At 35.6% G+C, this 15,060-nt stretch overlaps 2 long non-coding RNA genes across 8 annotated transcripts; both read left to right on the top strand.

Moving 5' to 3' along the window:
• The first annotated feature begins 285 nt into the window (after positions 1–285).
• Positions 286–4,596, top strand: LOC113313991. 4 transcript variants are annotated; one of them, XR_003342204.1, is made up of 7 exons: positions 286–760; positions 848–967; positions 1,075–1,162; positions 1,276–1,375; positions 1,685–1,787; positions 3,573–4,166; positions 4,264–4,596. It is a non-coding gene; the product is annotated as an uncharacterized LOC113313991 (long non-coding RNA). The 4 variants fall into 4 exon arrangements; XR_003342201.1 differs by having other exon boundaries at positions 848–927; XR_003342205.1 differs by having other exon boundaries at positions 848–927; positions 3,791–4,166.
• A 1,831-nt stretch (positions 4,597–6,427) lies between these two features.
• On the top strand, positions 6,428–13,574 carry LOC113314007. 4 transcript variants are annotated; one of them, XR_003342214.1, is made up of 9 exons: positions 6,430–6,908; positions 6,998–7,173; positions 8,582–8,720; positions 8,819–8,967; positions 9,066–9,152; positions 9,455–9,676; positions 10,556–11,343; positions 12,127–12,200; positions 12,763–13,573. It is a non-coding gene; the product is annotated as an uncharacterized LOC113314007 (long non-coding RNA). The 4 variants fall into 4 exon arrangements; XR_003342209.1 differs by having other exon boundaries at positions 6,428–6,908; positions 10,556–12,200; positions 12,763–13,574; XR_003342221.1 differs by having other exon boundaries at positions 6,428–6,908; positions 9,455–9,565; positions 10,556–12,200; positions 12,763–13,574.
• Positions 13,575–15,060: the final 1,486 nt, after the last annotated feature.

Below are 15,060 nucleotides of genomic sequence, written 5' to 3' on the forward strand. Positions count from 1 at the left end.
ACAAAGACCCCATAAGCTCTTTGATTTCGGCCTTGATTTGTCTTTGTTGGCTTCTTGTTATGCTCCACAGTGACTGGTTCCCTTGTTGAACTCTGTAGTGTGTGCTTTTATTTCCTTTGCAGTTGTCGTTCTTTTCTGAAATGAATTGGCTTCTGCTCCACGAACGATGAATGAAGGTCCATGACATTGACCAGCCCAGGGGTCCTGTTTACTATTTTTCTTCCTTTTCTTTTGGTGGTTTCGCAGCTTTCAAGGCCCTCTTTTTATGTGTCTCCGTGTCTAGCTAGCAACACACAAGTCTCTCTTTCTCTTTCTTCTTCTCTGGGTAGGAGCAGCTCAGCTAAACCCAAATTAACAATGTAAATCGAAGCCCTAAACCCTAATTAACCTTACATCAAACAATGAATTGAAGATGAATCGGTAGATGAGATCAAATGAGTTATTAGTTGATGATGAAGAAACATAGTAAAGAAGATATGGAAGAAGAAGAAGAAGAAGGTGGTGTTGGAAGAAGTTTTTTGAGTTATAAATCAAAGATGTTGCTTCTAAAGATCCAGAAGACCAAAAAGAAGAAACAAACAGATGGTTTATTGTGTGCTATCTTCGGTGGGGGCGGAATCGGAATATCTAACATTCTCTAAACTGTCTGAGCATCTATAGTGGGTTTCCGGGTATCTATAATGACGAAGATACAACCATTGGTCTCATAACCTGCATAACAGGACCCGAAATTTGTCGTCAATTTACGGAGGCAGATCTGGTAACTATCAATTTAAGTTTTTTTATAATTTATATTGCTCATATGCATTTCAAAATTTGATTGTAACAGTGAATCATTGTATTGCAGGTCGATATTGGGTCCAATGTTCGACTGTTTTGAATGTTTCAGAAAAAACAAAATGGTTTATTGGGTACTCATCTTCAAAGGTGTGAGCGGAATCGGACAATGATACATGCTCTTAGACTGGTTGTCAAATCAGCTAACTGTTGATTTAAGCTTTCATTTTCATTTACTTGATTAGTATTAATAAAATTTCACATCGGTGGTTGTAATTATAAATTATTTAATCACAGAACGGTGCAAGGATTCTAGAACACCCCTTTTTCTGGGATGTTACAAAATCTCTGAATGGGAGAATATCTTGATAATGTTGATCATCTGGTAACTATTATTTTTCTTTTATTAATCCATTTACTTATAATATGTATTATACTAAAATTAAAATTTGGTTTTAGTTAAAATTTAATTTATTACTGCAAATTCTCTTTGAATAGGATTTGTTGTGGTACTTTCCGCATTATCAAGAGTAAAAGCCACCAAAAAACCAAGCACACAATTGGTAGTAAAAGATTCCCTGAACGCAAAGCTGAAATGGTAAGTACATACATACATATGTTTGGCTTTACAGTCACTTACATTCCTGCAACTTGGAAGCTCTTCGAGGTTTATTATTTGGTCTTGGATTTGGCTGTTTATGGGTGAAATATTACTCATATTCGTCCGTGTAAAACGTCACAAAACCTTGTCAAGAATGGGAATGCCATATACTAGTAGACATTTGATAGTGCTAAACCATGTTTTTTCTTCTTCAAAATTCGTAAGAAAATATTGGACATGAAATTTTTCAGATAAATTTTGCTGTTGAATACTATTAATCACTGTGCATGATGGAATTCTTTATAGGCTCAAAGAATGGAGGGAACCCACCAACTGAAAGTGATGTATACATTGAAACCCCTGCAAATAAAGTAGAAAAGCTTTGCACCCAATTCTTGAAGGCTACATAGTAAGTAATAAAATAATACTGGTTTGAAAATACGAGTAGTAAAATTGAAATCCTTGCTCATAAGAGATCAGGTCCTTTAACTAAAAAAATTCTGATTTACATAAGCACAAATGAGGGAACAAGGTTGAATTTAGAACTTCGCTTCTTAGTTTGAATTGCAACCTAAAGAACCATGAAATGTATGTAAATTATACCTACTTATTATTAGTTAAGAACATATTTCATTATGTTTTGCTTCATGTCATTTGGTTTTGTTTGGCATTTCTGTTTTTCTTTTTTATATTATAACCTTTTGATTGAAGGAGGTTATGTTAGGAATTCATATCTCATATGTGTGATATCTCTGAGTTCCTGCATATTGGTGAATTAAACTGTCCTTGGATGCTTAGTACGTGTTGGATATTTGTAGGAGCTTTTGTATTGTTATTGTTTTTAAACTTGTTGGTGATTAGTTATTTGAAACAACTCACAGAACTCACTCTTGTTATTGGTATTGTTTTTTACTCTCTCGGATTTTCTTTTCTGTGAACTTCTTTTCTTTTTTCATTCATCTTTTTCTCTTACATTAGAAACTGATACAAGTGATTATTTATAGACTTCAACTTTCTCTAGGACTTTCTACAGCTCACTGGATAATACTTGACTTAGAAGCATTTGACTGACTAGACAGCTTCTAGAGATTACTTTCTCTAGATTTTTCTTTGACTGGAATACTAGTTTATCTAACCCTGTTCACATTTGTTCATATTACAAGACTCTCTAAGATAACTCTAGAATGTCCACTTCCCTGTTTACATTACAAAGCTCTTTTTACTGTTTTACAGCCTAGGAAATTCTAGAAAATGCATTAACTCCAACAGTACGCAATGAGTTGGATGTGGGATGGGAAAAACTGAAAAAGTCATATAGTTGAAATGGTTTGGTATCACTTGCTAAACTATTACCCTTGTTTCTGGATGGTAAACGTTCCTTGCTTGATGGTTTTATATATATCTGTATTACTTCATTTGTATGCCTTGATTAGTGGACTCTCTAAATCTTCCGATATACTACGCCACAGTTACTCGATGCTTGAAGCCTGAGATATTGTTTCTGACTTGATGTACTATTTTTCGAGTTTAGATGAATTGGTTTCCTTTTCTGTGATGTAAATTGATTCTATATTGCTTTTATGTTTTCGTTTTAGAAATCCCGCATCAAAATCTGTTATTAGTTGATGTTAGAAGCCCTGCAGAGTTTTCTATGCTAAGTTAGACTGGTTCTTCCTCAAATACTTGACCACTTGTTTCTATGTCTTCAACTTCTGTTGGGTAATACCCAAAGTATCACTGTTTTGGTTGTTATCATTCGATGGAGTTTGAACTAGAGTGCAATGATTGGCAGATGTCGGAAAAATCAGATCATTCTCAAGATCTTGAAACATAATCCAGATGCATTGTATTCTCGCTTAACCCCAGTTTCAGATGATGCATCAATATTTCAAGCATTAGTGTCAAATGCAAGCCAATAGACTTGTGAGAACTGATAGTTATATTGATTTTATGCCGCCTTCTATTCTGCATCATGACAAAACAACTCCATGTTTACCTGTAAACTCCACAACTAAGACCCTCTGATTGCTTCTTGGAATCAACTTAGAAATTAATCCCCAATTTATGTTTTCAGCATGGTAACTTTGTATCGGAATGAATTACTTCGTGTTCATCACCATTGAATGTTTCCTGCTAGCTACTGTAATATGTATTACTTAGTAGTGAAATAAGATTAATATTATTTTATTTTCAGCGTAATAGATTACCCGCAGAATCTATTACGGGCAGAATCTCCAGCATTCTGTCATAGATTACCCGCAGAATCTCCAGCATGTGAATGGGCAGTTGTTCAGGGTCCTAATGAAGCATGTTGGATTGTAGAAGTGAATAAAACTCAAAATGGCACCTAACTTGAGGAAGGCTGGGAAATATTTGTGAGAGACACTGGCTTACTAAAGTACAATTTCTTAGTTTTCAGGCTTGATGGTGGGATGTGGGGAAGATAAATTGGATGTCTAGCTACAAAATGAAGAATGTCTCAGTTGGGAGGTTCTTGTCAGACCATTAAGTGTATCAATACATGTTCTGTGCAGGCTGGAAAGACTTTGCCATCGGCTACAGGTGATTGTATGATACTTGAACTCGTTAATACCAGTTCCTGTTCTTTCTCCAGCTCCGCGCAAGAAAATAATGGACCACAAGAAGAGTATCTCGCTAGTTTACCTTCTTCGACTCTTGCACAAGAAAGAAAGAGATGTGGAAGGCCATGTGAAAATTCAACGGTAAAAAAGGGAGGCTCACAGAAGCAGGATTGTGCTTGAAGTTGTTCAAAATGCAGTATTTTAAGGTAAATGTGCCACCATGGCAAATAATAAACTCGTTATACTATATGTTGCATACAATAACGTCTCTAATCTGATACAGACACCTAATTTTGTGTGCAGGATACATGTGATTAGTGAAGAGTGCAGTCTTGATTCTGTGCACAGTTTTTTTTGTCTGGTGTGCCTGCTACTAAGGAAAACAGTTCAATACCTTGCCTATGACAGGATTTCTTAGATGAACATTTTTGCTTATCTGTATAGGATTTCTGCGATACACATTTTTGCTTATCCGTGTTTCTACATGACATCGTTAGAAGGTTATTGAAATAAAGTTACTGATTTTTGTAGTACTTACAGTTATTGGTTGGGTTGTAATTAGAAACCTTTGAAATACTGAATTATCCGTGGATCTGTAAATTTAACTTTATTCTTTTGTAAATGAAATAATGGATAGAAAAATCCAGGCATACATATTTCCTTAACACACGAGGAGGGATAATTGAAGTGAACCCATAATGTTTGTTTCTAACAGATGTCAATGACTGGCGCACAAAATTCTTCAAGAAATTCTAATGCTTGATACAAGAAACCTAGTTTAATTGGGGGCCATAACTTCTAATTAGGGGCCATGGAATTTTGTTTGCCCCCCAAAATTTTCAGGGGTATAAATATCGCAATATGAATGTATTATTTTACCCTTCACTAATTGAAAATCAGTTTCACTAATTAACTATCCTAATTAAGGCTCCTAATCTATATACCCGAATTAAATCAAAGAGAAAATCAGTTTCTCTTTTCATCTTCCTCTCCTCCCTTTCTCTTCTCCACCTCCACCATTAACGACTCCACCTCCACCGAGGAAAATTCTTCGAACCGATTCATCGCGTAATCGTCAATGATAAAACTTTAATTGACGATTAACTTCTTCTACAAATATGGCTAAAACAAAGCAAACCGCTCGCAAAGCACTTCAAATTCCTAATCTTGTAGATACGGTGATTGCAAAGGTGTACGGGCGAAGAGCTCCTGAAGCAAGCAAATCGAAACCCAAAAAGGGAATGGCTCCAATTAGAGGGTACATGAACTTAAACCCACCTCCTATTCGATGTTTTGGTTGTTTTTTGATTGTGTAATCGAGATTGGTAACTGAAAAATAGAAGTTATAGAGTGAGAGTCGTTAGTATCGAAGAAATAATACCCTAACGACTCTTACATTGCATGCTTTTTCTATGAAAAATCGTTTACCTGTTAGTGTAAATATGACGACCCTTGTTCTGCTACTTCGACCTTTTGTGCCCTATAATAGAGTTGTCGCCATATTAGGTTGAAGATGACGATTGTAGTTTGACGACCCCAAATTAGTGCGTAACGACTCTGGGTTGAACTTGAACTGCCTTCTGTTGGAGAAAACGATAGAGTCGTCAGTAGTATATAATCCCTAGACTAGAATCGTCAGTAATCTATAATCCCTAGAGTCGTCATCTTTTTTATAGGGTCGGCAGTTACTTGTTTGACGACCCAAGTTTAATCTTTAACGACCCTTTAATGACCAAAATCATCCTCACTGTCCATTCTATATATAGAGGCCCATATCTCACCTATGAGGCAGTTTGGTCGCTCCATTCTATACATAGAGGCCCATATCTCACCTATTCCATATCAAAACCCTAATTATCAACCTCCTCTTCTCCTTCTCATTTAATTACCTTTTAAGAGCAAAAAAAAAAAAAACATCATGACTCCATTCACTAATGAAGAGAATTGTGCCATTATAAGAGCTTGGAAAACAGTCACTAACCACTTTGAAAGTCTAGACAAAGACATTGATGAAACATCGGATGCCTGGGGCACAAAAATCATAAAGAAATTCTAATCCTTGATACAAGAAATCCTCTCTGTGCAGCTATCCAGTGGTTATAAAATGCAACTCATTCTTTTGTTTGGCATGTGAAATGACCGAACAAGCAAACTTCTTATGTTATCTTAGAAATCATCTGTCAGATACGATAGGACATTAGGTCCTATAAACCAGTCTAGCCCACATAATCCAGAGGATTCTTTGTGAAAGTTGGAACTTTGCTTTCAGAAGAGCATCTCATCCATCTGAAATGGGCACCCGCACAACTTATAATTGAGATATGGGCGTGAATCGCATGATATCTTCTTTTCCACGGGTGACTGATGATGCTTTGTCCAGCTTGCTTGATGCAATATCTGTCCTCATGCTATTGTTTTGATATCAAAATGCATCTCCAAAAGTTGTTCCATGGTACATTATATGAGAACAACTATCCAAATGCACCCATGACATTGACCAGCACGCTGGTTTTGCAGTATATGTGTATCCGTGTCTAGCAACACGCAAGTCGCACTTTCACTTTTCCGTCTTCTATTTTCTTCTTCTTCCCTAGGTAAAGTGGGCAGCTCATCTAAACCCTAATTAACAGTGTAAACCTTTCAGCCATCAAATCGGAGCCCTAAACCTTAATAAACCCTACATCAAACAAGGAATTGAAGATGAGTAGATAGATCGTTTCAAATGAGTTATTATTGGTTGATGATAAAGAAACATATACAAGATATGGAAGAAGAAGAAGGTGTTGGAAGAAATTTTTTGAGTTATAAATCAAAGATGTTGTTTCTAAAGATCCAGAAGAGCAAAAAGAAGAAAAGGAAGAAGAAACAAAAGGGTTTATTCTGTATTCATCTTCGGTCCGGGCGGAATCGGAAAATGATACATGCTCTTACACTAGTTGACAGATCAGGTGACTGTTGATTTAAGTTTTCATTTTAATTTACTTAATTAGTGTTAAAACTTTTTAAGTAGTTGTAATTTTAAATTACTTAATCGCAGAACGACGTCGACTGGATCCAGTATGCTAGAGCACCCCCTTTTCTGGGAGATCCTTGGATCTCTTGTGTGAGGGGGGTTTTGGTTTCTTTTATGTATGTTCTTTTGAGAGTTGAAGCCACCAAAAAACCAAGCACACAATTGGTAGTAAAAGCTCCCCTCAATGAAAAGCTGAAATGGTATGTACATACATTTATTATTTGGTCTTGGGTTTTACTGTTTATGGTAGAAATGTTTCTCATATTTTTCTGTGTAAAACGTTATAAAACCTTGTGAAAAATGGGAATACCATATGTTAGTAAACATCTGATAGTGCTAAACCATGTTATTTCTCTTCAAAGTTTGTAAGAATACATTGTAGCTGTTGGATACCATTAAGCACTGTGTGTGATGGAATTTTTCTAGGCTCAAAGAATGGAGGAACCCGCCAACTGAAAACGATGTATACATTGAAACCCATCCAAATAAAGACTGTAGAAAAATTCTGATTTAACTAAAAAAAAGTTGAATTCGTTACTCATAAGAGATCAGGATCTTTAACTAAAAAAGTTCTGATTTACATAGGCACAAATGAGGGAACAATGTTGGATTTAGAACTTCTCTTCTTAGTTTGAATTGAAACTTAAAGAACCATGAGCAATATGTAAATCAGACCTACTTATTATTAGTTAAGAATATATTTCATTATGTTTTGCTTCATGTTGTTTGAACTGTATGTTGTGTTTGGCATTGGAAACTTTTGTGTATGACCTTTCGATTGAAGGAGGTTATATAAATGTTAGGAATGCTGATCTCATATGTGTCCTATCTGCTAGTTCCTGCATAATGGTCAATAAAACTAGAACTGCATGCTTACTACGCATAATGAGTTGGATGTGGGATGGGAAAAAGTCATATAAGTTGAAATGGTTTAGTGTCTCTTGCTAAACTATTACCATAGTTTCCAGATGGTACACGTTCCGTGCTTAATGATTTTATATATTTCTGTGTACTTCATTGTATTCCTTGCTTAGTAGATTGTCCTCATTTTACGTTACAGTACGCCACAGTTAATAGATGCTTCAAGCCTGAGATTATGTTTCTGATTTGATGTACTATTTTTGGAGTTTACATGAATTCGTTTCATTTTCTGGGATGCAAATTGATTCCAGATTGCTTTTATATTTTGGTTTTAGAAATCCTGCATCAAAAACGTGTGACCATAATCCCCATGCCTTGTTTTCTATGCTAAGTTAGGCTGGATCTTCCTCAAATACTTGATCACCTGTTTTATGTTTCAACTTTTATCGCGTAATGCCCAAAGTATCTCCGTTTTGGTTCTTACCGATTCGATGAAGTTTGAACTGGTATTATATACTGTAGTTGTCAGTCGATTTAGGTGTATATGTTCCACACACTAGATTAGGTTGTCCAGGCCATAAGCATTGGAAAGTTTTGTGTTTACATTCTTATCTACAAATTTTGGCCCATCTTTGTGTTTGTATCTGTCTACAATCCTATGAAAGTTGCTGGTAACTATTAATTCAATTCTTTCCGTAGTCTCATTCCTCTATATTTTCTTAAAGCTTAAGTAATTTGCTGTTGTAGACAGAAGCTCATTTGGGACGGATGCAAGTTGAATTGGCGAATGTTGGTAATTGGTATTGTAATATTACCACATTTGCTTAGACGGCTATGACAGGCCATACCACACTAAAGAATATTGTGTTAGTATCTTACTAAAGCAGTAAGTATTCGTTTAAACCAAGTGCCTTACCACTTTCCATCGATTGCCTAATTTCATTCTTTGTAATTAATCATCATCCATTTTCTAAACTTGGTTAGGATTCTCATTACATTCAACGGTGGAAGCCAGTAATCGAAAACCTGAATCTTAAAAGGAAAGTCACTACAAAGACTCTGAAAGTGAGTCACTCTCAAATGTGAGGATGGAAGGGCGATTCATGGAAGAGCGTTTTGTTGAAGGATTCCTGGTATTTCACTGAATGCCAAGTTTGTTGTTTTGTTTATTAGGATTTGTTGCTGTACTTTACGTTCATATCTAATTAATTCCAACATGTGTATTCTTAAGGTACTTTCCAATCGCATTATCAAGACTAGAAGCTCCCAAAAAATCAAGCACGCAATTGGCAGATTCCCTCAAAGCAAAGCTGAAATGGTATGTACATACATATGTTTGGCTCTTTACAGTAACTTTTCATTCCTGCAACTTCGAAGCTCGTCGAGGTTTATATTTGGTCCTGGATTTGACTGTTATGGTTGAGTATTTCTCATACTTGTCTGTGTAAAACGTTACAAAACCTTGTCAAAAATCGGTATGCCATATGCTAGTAGACATCTAAAAGTGCTAAACCATGTTTTTTCTTCTTCAAAATTCGTAATAACATATTGTACATGAAAAATTTTATATAAATTTTGCTGTTGCCACATTAATCACTGTGTGTGATGGAATTTTTATAGGCTCAAAGAATGGAGGGAATGCGCCAACTGGAAGTGATGTATACATTGAAACCCATGCAAATTAAGACTGTAGAAAAGCTTTGCAGCCAATATATGAAGGATACGTAGCAAGTAATAATGGTTTGAAAATATGAGTAGTAAAGTTGAATTCCTTACTCATAAGAGATCATGTCCTTTAACCAAAACAAATCTGATATACATAGGCTCAAATGAGGGAACAAGGTTGGATTTAGAACTTCTCTTCTTATATGTAAACCTACTTATATTTGTTATGGACACGTATCATTATGTTTTTTCTTGATGTCGTTTGAACTGTAGGTTGCGGAAACTTTAGGGTTCATATAAATGTTAGAAATGCATATCTCATATGTGTGCTATCTCTGAGTCCCTGCATTGAACTATCATTAGATGTTTACTACGCATAATGACTTGGATGTGGGATGGGAAAAAGCCATATAAAGTGTCTCTTGCTAAACTATTACCCTTGTTTCCAGATAGTGCATGTTCCTTGCTTGATGCTTGAAGCCTGAGATTTTGTTTCTGATTTGATGTAGTAGTATTTTTGGAGTTTTACATGAATTAGTTTCCTTTTCAGTATACAAATTGACTCTATGTTACTGTTTTATATTTTTATTTTAGAAATCCTGCATCGGAAACCATAATTAGTTGATGTTAGAAGCTCTGCTGAGTTTCTATGCTCAGGCTGGTTCTTCCTCAAATACATGACCACTTGTTTCTATGTCTTCAACTTTTGTTGCGTGATACCCAGAGTATCTCTGTTTCGATTCTTATCAATTCGATGGAGTTTGAACTGGTGTTATATATGTAGTTGTCAGTCAATTCTAGGTAGCTAGTAAACATCCTTTCAGCATATGACTCGAACTTATTGTAGAACTTAGGTGTATATGTTCCACACACTAGATTAGACAAATACGTTGTCCAGGTCGTAGCCATTGGAAAGTCTTGTATTTTCATTCTTATCTACATATTTTGGCCCATCTCTGTGTTTGTGGCTTCTACAAATCTATAAAAGTTGCTGGCAAATCCAACCGTTTTAGAAGTCATATATTCTGACGCATACTCCATTTATTTCAATTGCAGCTCTAGTTAGTTAAGTTCATCCACCTTTTGACAAGGAAGATTCCAAGGCATCTGCTCAATATCCTGAAAGTGGATGCTTGTCGAAGGGTGTTTGCGGTGGAGGGAGGTATTAAAAAAGCAGTATTCTGAGTGATTTGTCTGTTTTTCACTGTCCACTTGTATGCTGGTAGAATAAAGCTCCAAGCAGGATTTTACTGGCTTCTGCCCTCTTTGACGCAGAAGGAAAAGCTCTCCATGCAGTTGCAGTGGTTACAGAAGGCAAAACATTCTTTTGTTATTCATCAAATGAATGTAAAATTCTGGTTTTTGAAACAATTGTGCAAGCCGTGGAATATGGTTGTCTTGCTGGTGTACAATATCTAACAAGTCAGCATATTAAAATTGCATATATATATATATATATATATATATTACTATTCGTTATTGGTAGGTTCATTTATTCTTCCAATAACTGTGAATTGTAATTAGGGTGCATAGAAGAAACCTTTGAAATTGCGTAAATGGATAAGTTAGGGCTGAAGCTTTCATCTCTTAATCTATATCTCCTTTAGCTCAATTTATATGTATTTGAGAAAAAAAATCAACCGTCTCCGTGTCCGGCTAAATTTCTCTGGCTTACCGGCCATGTAGCCCCAATTGGGGCAACTGAATTCTTCTGTAGTATCTCTGTCTCTTTCCAAGGACGATTTATCTTTCTGGTCAATGGTCTTCTTGTAGATGCCTGCTTAACACCATGGGTTTTCATTATTCCATCAACAATCAAACTTCAGGGGCTTGTTTTTATCGAGGTTAGTCTTCAATCTTTCTTCCGTTACCAGGGGATTTATCCAAAACTAATTTCTATATAGTTTGCTTCTTTGCTACAATTTGAAATTTGTTTTCATTCTTTCCTTGTCTCCTTTTCGTGACTCTCACCTGTTTGTATTATTGTCTCTTAAACCTTGCACCCAATCGTTCTTAATTGCCTTTCTTAATTTTATGCATATGTTTTTTTTTCAAATTTACTTTTCGTATTGGCTGTCGCTGATCTTTATGAATTTATATGGGTCGACGTCCTTGCGTTTTACACCACCGTTTTTAACTATTTTGGTGATGTGAAAAATATTATAACCCCCTGCTATATGGGTTCAACATATAGAAACCCCACAAAATGGATTCTCCACTATCAATTCCATTCTTTCAGATTTTGATATTTATAGGCCCATTACTTTCAATTTTGGGACCAGATTTTGAAATTTTACCGGAAGCTGACGTCATCAGAAAATAACAAATACCAAGACTGTCCTTTAGTATTTATACCTAATAAAACTATTTATAGACTTCAGTTTCATTTTCTTTTTCACTCTCTCTCTCATCTGTTTTTTCATTCTCTCTCGGCCAAAGAAACATGGCGGAGAACACACATTTTCTAACCGATTTTTGCAATGAAAATCGATTTCAAAACCTAAATCTAAGGTTTACAAACAAAGATCTTGATTATCTAAACCTAAATTCAACATCATCATCACTTGTTCTAGGGAGATTCGGTGAAAATCAATTGAAAAGAAGTGATAATCATTATCAACAAATAGATCTGTAGGTTGCACGCAGAAGAAGAATAACATGGATGAAATAGTGAGATTCACCATCAAATCGAAAGAAATAGGTAATTTCTTCTTCTTTTGATCCGATTTCAGAATTGTTGTGTCGATCTATAATGCTTTTATCATTCTCTTCGATTTGAACTATTATTTATCGATTTTTTTTTTTTACGAAAATCTTTTTAGGGTTTGTAATCAACTCTGATTTGTAATTTTTTATGATTTTAATTAACTGAAATTTCTCGACGAACTCGTTATCAAAGTTCAGATCTGTTAAAATATAATCTCTATCCTGCTTTTAATATAAAAGTCTTGATAAGAAATTTCAAAATAATAGTAATTAGGTTTCTATATTGGAAATCAATGAATCTATGTATCTTAAATCTCGATTGAGAATCAGTTTTCAGATTCGAAATCAGTGAATTAGCATCTCTATTACCCATTTATTTGTTACGAATTTCATCTAATTTGATTTTTCGATTCGATTCAAGTTAATATCTACTTGTATTTGTTCTTGAATGTTTGATTTTATTACAATCAAAATTTGATTTAGTCATTTGAGACACATCAGATGTATATTTTGTATAATTTGAATTTTCACCAAATCAGAGTTTATAAATTTTGTAGAATTCCTCTTTGAGATACGTTTATGAGGATGGGGAGATTATGAAGATGGTTGAAAACAGTAAGAGAAGAAACGAGGAAGTTATAAATGAAGAATACATAGTCAATCTTCACAAACGCCTTCTTGGATGGTAACTACTCAATACATACCTTGTTATTATAGAATTTCTTTGTTGTTTGAATTGAATATACTTGACTGCTGCAAAAAATATTACGTCTTATATCATCATTGTGTGTATGAGGTCAAAGTGTTGTTGGTTTTCATTTATGTTTGAAGTTACTACAAAAATGCTACTTAATATCATTTTGCATCATGTGATTCACGGTTTGATTGTGAAACTGAGTTAGTGATTCTACTCCGGTTGTTACTCTGAATGAAGTTAGTCAACCTGCGAAAAGGAGGTAGAGATTTGTTTAGAATGTTTAAAGAATTGAAGCAGTCGGTTACAAATGATTAGGGAGGTTCGAAACCTCCTGTGGTTGAAGAATATTAGGAGTTTCTGGAGAAGAAAGAAATGCTTCGTGATTTCGAACAACAACTGAGCAATGTATCTAAGTATATCAACAGTTGAAGTATCAGTCAAGTTAAATGGTAGCTCTTGTAATCAGTACCATCCTTCGCGTGGTCTCCGTCAAGGGGACCCTTTGTCCCCTTATTTATTTATCATTGCCATGGAATACTTATCCAGGTCGCTCTTCACAGCCCAACAACAGAATTCAGTTAGGGGTATTAAAGTGGAGAAAGAAGCTCCTCCAATCAATCATCTGCTTTTTGCAGATGATTGTTTACTTTTCTTCCAAGCTGATGAAAAAAATATATCCTCTGTACTTGACATATTGCACAATTTTGGAGCCATATCAGGTCAGATGATAAACTTCTCCAAATCTGCAGCTTTTATTACAGGAGATCTTTCACATCAAAAGAAAATGGAAATCATTAACAATTTAGGATTAAAACAATTATGCAAATCTGATAAGTATTTGGGTTTGCCAATATTGTTGGGTAAATCTAAAACCACTTCTTTTGAGTCAATCAAAGATGCTTTCAATAATCGACTTAGTGGATGAAATTCGAAATTGCTTAACCAACCAACTAAGTCAGTTCTCAACTCAATTCCATCACACTATATGAGTAATTTTAGGCTACCCAAGCACACTCTGCAGCAACTAGATGCAATCCAAAGGAGATTCTAGTGGGGGCATAAAACTAATAAAGGCATCAATATAATTGCATGGAATCTGAGCTTATACTTTGTCCTAGAACTTTGTAGGTACGTTCTAAGCAAACCTTCACGAGACTTCAACTCGTCCACTAGGGACACTTAGTGGTTTAAAAGGCTTATTGCATTCGCTAAATGCAATCGAGAAACCATCGACAGTGGTATAGGTAGGATTTCCTTAGTTTCTGTTTTACTTGAGGACAAGTAAAATTCAGGTTTAGGGGTATTTGATAGGTGCCAAATATTGCATTATTTTATCATCATTTTATTGGCACTTATCCCTTTTTGCATACCATAATTCCCCTTTTGTAATGAATTCTGTATTTTACTCTCCTCAAGGATAAATATTTTATTTTACTTAATTTTTCATTTTTAGGTACCAAATAAAGTCTAGATGAGTTGCGGAGCGAAAATAGCAAAGACACGGGAAAAAGCCGAAGGAAACTCTAGCGGAAAAGAAGTGGAGATTGTGGTATGGAAGACTCAAGGATAAAAATGGGCTTAACAAGGAAGAATTTGTTCTTAAAGAAGAAGTAGGCTCAGAATTGTCCAAGACCAAACCCATTTCCCAAACTCAAACCCATTTCCATATCCTAAAATCTAATCCCAAACCCGCTTCTCTCTTTAGCCGTCAGATTGGATCCATTCCATCATCCAACGGTCGCTTCATCAGAGTACATCGAACTCTGAAGTCCCTGTCTAACATCATAGCACCTAACCCCGATCTTCGCCGTCAATTTTGATGTATCTCATCATCTAACGGTCGCTCCACATCCATTCCATCGCGCCGTTGGATCACTCCATCACCTTTTCATCCTACGCTTTTCATCACCGATCATCAAATTTTGATACACCCGCTCAACACCCTAGCACCAAATATCTTCTCCCAAAACCATCGACTTCTCCTCTTCTTCCCAAATTTCTCCTTCTTCCCCGACCAACAAACCTGCAACACCATTCTTCCCCTTCTTCTCGAGATTCACCATCACTACCTTCACCCGACACCACAGCAGACTAACCCTAAACCCTAGACTCTCTCTAGCTTAGTTTTAGCTTCTCGCAAAGACGCTACAACCAAGAA

The sequence above is a fragment of the Papaver somniferum genome, chromosome 1 (genome assembly GCF_003573695.1).
Source record: "Papaver somniferum cultivar HN1 chromosome 1, ASM357369v1, whole genome shotgun sequence".
NCBI lineage: Eukaryota > Viridiplantae > Streptophyta > Magnoliopsida > Ranunculales > Papaveraceae > Papaver > Papaver somniferum.